The sequence below is a fragment of the Rhyacophila brunnea genome, unplaced genomic scaffold (assembly GCF_057557595.1).
Source record: "Rhyacophila brunnea isolate RB1 unplaced genomic scaffold, BYU_Rbru_1.0 scaffold_137, whole genome shotgun sequence".
Classification (NCBI taxonomy): domain Eukaryota; kingdom Metazoa; phylum Arthropoda; class Insecta; order Trichoptera; family Rhyacophilidae; genus Rhyacophila; species Rhyacophila brunnea.
Window position 1 is genome coordinate 830,429 of NW_028232793.1, and position 5,385 is coordinate 835,813.

The window sequence follows — 5,385 nt, forward strand, 5'->3', positions numbered from 1 at the left end:
GGCTTTATCCAAATCTGACTAAATTAATTGAAGGATATGAACAGAGTATTTTTAGACATTGAAGTTCTTTGCTCTTTCAGATTAATAAATAAAGAAATATACAGGAATCACATATATTGAAGTTTAAATGTCGTAACATGCTCAACTCACACTAAAATGTGGGATTCTATAAATTTATCATCATATAATTGCCCTAATATACTAGTTAAATTGATTTTAGCATTTAAAAATAAATAATGATTTTACGGACAAAAATGATTTAATAAATATTGATAAAAAACAAGAATCATCTCATGCGCCATAAAATATGATTTTGTTGACAAAAAGTCCCATACTTTGTGTACTAAGGAGTTGGGCAGAGGCAAAATATTGCATAAAATAAACTTATGAAATGATTGAATAAATAAGTCGATCAACAAAATTAATAAAATAAGTTTGTCTAGATGATCAGATTATATGTGATAGAGTTCGACTTTGCCCTATAACGTTAGAAATATTTTACTTGAACAATTTTTGGCATAGAAAAATCTAGTTAGTCTATGATAAAATATATATCATAGATAAATCCGATAAGACATTGATTCTAATATTAATTGAAACAATTTTATATGTAAATATAATTTAGAGTAAAAAAATTAGTAGTTCTTTAATATTATAGTAATTAGAAAAGCTAAATTCAATTATATATAACCATGTCTGGAAAAAAACATATTATAATAAGTTTAAAGTGTAAATAATTGTAAAAGAAATTGAATATTGAAAGGTTAGGATATAGCACCACCAATAAATCCACATAAAACATTCAGACCGAATAAACACATCTTTTATCTAAACTAAGTTTCATGATTTAAAACAATAGAATGCCAATCTTAGATGCATGAATTTATCTTAAATAATTTATATTTATGCCCTTTCACCTATTGAATTACAATTCAAACAATATATAATCTATAAATTATGTTCAATTAAGTATAAATGAAACGTGAAAATATTCGCTCGGCAATTTTTTTCTTAATTCTAATTTTTCTCCATTATATCACCCCTTTAGTTAACCTCTATCTAATTCGTTAATAAGTGGTCCGAGCGGGGTTAACACTCGTGTATAGAACATAATTTACAATATTATTTCACAATTATTTAAAGGAATGTAAACCATTTAATACTTTCTACACAATAAAATCAGACAAAATAATCATATTTGAATTGATGTCTTCATAAATTATATTTGATCTACATGAAGCAATTTTGATGTCTATGTATCCTATGAAAGTATAAAATAACAATCAGATGCGGCTATTTATTATGTAAATATTGACATCTATAGATGAAAATTTTTTGTATAAATAATTAATGGTTTTCTATGCTTCATAATGAGACCTTTATATGTTTTAGCTCCTTATTTATAAACATCATTTAATTCCGCTGGATTTATATCATCCCCGATAGAAAGAACTTATATTTTGTTTCATTAAAGCTTCTGAATTTTTCTTTCTTCGTTTATTTTTTGCTTATGTAAAAATTAAGATAACTCTTGAAAACATATTTGATTTATACATCTTTTAATATAATAGTATTTACGATCATCTTCTATGAATCTCTCCGCTCAATACTTATACATTTAAGTGTCTTTTTTAATCCTCTGTTTTTAGGTTTTGTTCAGATTCGGTTGCATCCTCAAGTTCATGATTTAAATTTGTGGTATTTTGTTAATATATCATATTATGGAATGGAATGTTCTATTGTCCTTGTTTTTTATCTATAAATTAGAATTAATTCATTTGCCAAAAAGACATATTTTCTTTGTTTTTATTAAATTTGTTTTATCTTTTCGCTGTTTCTTTTTCTTTTATTCGATCATATCTTTGTTTCTACCCTTTTAAAAATTATTGTCTAATTTTTGCTTATATCTAATCTGAATAAAATTGATTATATAAAATATTTTCAATAATTCCATGATCAAAAAATATACTTCATTATATTTTATCAAGGTATTAAAATTGATAATAAATGTTAATTTGATAAGTTTTTATTTTTATGATAAATATTTGTTGAGAAGAGCATACACAATAGACGGTTACATTATTGCTGTGGTAAATATGCGTTTTTAGATAAATAGATACGTTTTTTTTGGAAACTCGGCATCTGCACATTAATTACAAAAATCTAATAATAATCTATTCAAATGATATCAAATTAGCCCTGCAGGCAGAATTACATTCAAGTGAAATATATGAATAAATAAGTCTTTGTTTCTATGGTTTAAAAATACGGAAACATAAGAACAAACAATTTTAATGAAATAGGGTGTCATTGCGTAAATATTAATGACAAAACGCAAACATATTCTTCAATAAAAATACCAATATATAATTGCCCCGATTTCGGGTCGAATATAAAAATAACAATAAAATCAGTAATAATTATATAGTTTAAGAAACAATTTTATAGAAACATATATTTTTACATAGGCTGGGTGTTGATATTATTCCCAATAAATCGCTTAAATTTTATGACCAAAATCGTGATTTATGGGTTGCATTTGCACGGATTAAAAAAAGCCAGTTATACCAATTCGATTATGTTATGTAAATGAAAGAAGGTAATCATTCAAAAAATTAAAAGCGAACAATATAATTTTTTATATATGAACCTATTGATTTTCGAACATTTTTCTTTATATCCTGTTTTAATCTTTCACGAAACTATCTATCAACTTTTAAAAAATTCAAAATATTCAAATGGTCTTTGTATTTTTCTTTAATGCTTATTTTGCTTCATATTCTATCTATATTTTTTTTATTGATTTTTATACCATTTATTAAACATAATTATTGTTTACTCGAGTATTGTTTTGTTCCACTGTTTGTATTATTCACTTATTTATGTAACCAATTTTTTTATATACTTTACGCTATCTTGTAATAGGATCAATAAATCATGGATTTGTGTCTAAAATATTAAAAAAAGTCGTAATTAAAATGCGCCATCCTGATGATTAATCAATCTAGATAAAAACTCTGTGGCTTTATATGTGTATATTACAATATTAATGATGATTTTCTATCCTATATAACATCCGAATTTTCATATATTTTCCATTTTCTAGATCAGTGTTGGTCATTGACACGGCCAATATTTTTACAACTTTCGTCCTATTTGATTGAAATTTAAACTGGAATTAAAAAAATATATTAGGCTCTATATTATAATCTAATGTGCAGCCTTACATTCTAAATTTACTTACCACTCTAATATTTTATCGCTAATACTTGTTGTATCAATGCACTGCAGTAACTAAGCTATACGTCTAGAGATATGTCTTTTTTTACGTTCAATACTTTTAAAATGAGAAGGATTGAAAGAAAAAAATTATATTTGATCTTGGAATTTAAGTTTATTAACTTATTTTAGTTCATATTAGAGGCATAATTTTAGATGTATCATAAATGACTTTTTATTATTATCCAAAATTGTGTAACTTTTGATTTTAAAAAAAATATAAGTTTAAAAACTTGATCAGTATAGCTGGGATTTAAACATTGATTATTTATCACCTTGAACTTAAAAGCGGGAAATAATAATAAAATTTTAACCTATAATCCATTCGAAATGTGAATTTTTCATTTTTTTTTGCATAATATAAATTGAAAAATAAATAATATGTATAATTCTATAAAATTTTATTTTTGATAGTTCTTATGATATAAATGTAAAAGCATATATTCAAGTGCTGTTCTAGTTCGACAAAATACCGAATTAATTTTGTTTTCCAAAACAATATAGTATTCGGGTATGAGAATCGCTATATTTTGTCATATATTCAAAATAATTTTGCAAAATATATGAAAAAAAATTTTGCAAACAATATGAAAAAAATTTCATTTGCGCGATCCATAAGCATATTTAACTATTTTTGATTTTTATTACATTTCTTAGGACCAATCAATTATCATCTATGAATTTTTAAATCAACATTAGACATTGAAATAACTTAATCATTTCGTCTTTTATAGGATTTTTTTGCCATAATATATATTTCAAACAGATAAAAATTTTACTTTAATGTGTCAGTTTGAAATATACTGCCTTTCTTTATTCAAAGTTTCACCTCAAATTCTTTATGGAGTGACACAGGTAATAATTTCGTATATTTTAAATTCTAACTGAGCTATTTGTATTAAAAATTTTATTGGAAGTATATTTTAATATAAAACAATTGCATTCCTGTGTTTTAAGGGAATTATTGCCTTTTTTGATAAGTTTATGTATAAAAAAACGGCAATTATATATTTCTGTATGAATGAACAAAAAAATATAAGCACTCGGGAATTCTATAGTTTCTTAACCAAGAGTTTTGACAGAAAGATGAAAATAGAGCTTCGATTGCAAACATAAAGGGTATTTCACAAATTATTAAAAGGGGAAAGATTTAATTTTCCAAACATTATACACTAGAGACAATCGAAAAATTTGTTCATGTTCTAAAATGTATATTTAGTTTCTTCGTTATTTTGAGTCTCACACGTAAAAATTGTATGTATAAACATTTACGAAATTCCAAAATGTGAGAATACTGTAGCCGTCTCAAGCAACATTCGAATTAAATAGTCTATTATAAGATTTCACCCCTGAAAATACATCGTTTAAATTAATTAACCATTTAAAAATATGAAATAAAAATTATTGATTTTCTTTTTTATATTCATATAAGTGATTAGTTGGAATATTTAATTAATGCAACTAAAAAATCGTATACAATTCAAATGTTCAGATCCATTCAAAAGGGTAAGATTTTGAGAAGATTTTTTTCATTGTGAGATGATTCTTACATTACATAATTTGATATTACATATGATTCAAAATTTATTTGTTTAAAAAATAATTTAGGTATAAAACATAGTTAATAGTAAAAAAAAATATTCAACACCATGTAATTTTAAAAATATTGAAACAGGGGGATTAATCATAAAAAAATATGTTGGTGCTTTTATTATGACTTGGGAGAATATTTAATTATTAGAAAAATAGTCGCTAAAGTAGTTATATAGATTTAAAAAAAACATAAAGCATTACTTTATTATCCTAGTTTCAATAAATGCGTTCAATCAAATTTATTTTTATGGATAGTTAGGCAAGCCGATATTAAATCCTATTTTATAATGTCTTTGATAAAAATTTGATCCGAAAATTACATTGTTTAATTCCGCATAAATTAAAGATTTATCATAAACTATTTATTTTAATGAACTAGGAATACCATCAGAAGCAGATGATACGCACGGAAAATAGTATTTAGCAAAACGCTTGAACTATATAAGTCATATAGGATGAAAGGGCATAGATTAAATGCTAAATTTTAAAGATCATAAGAAGTAGGGTCCAAAT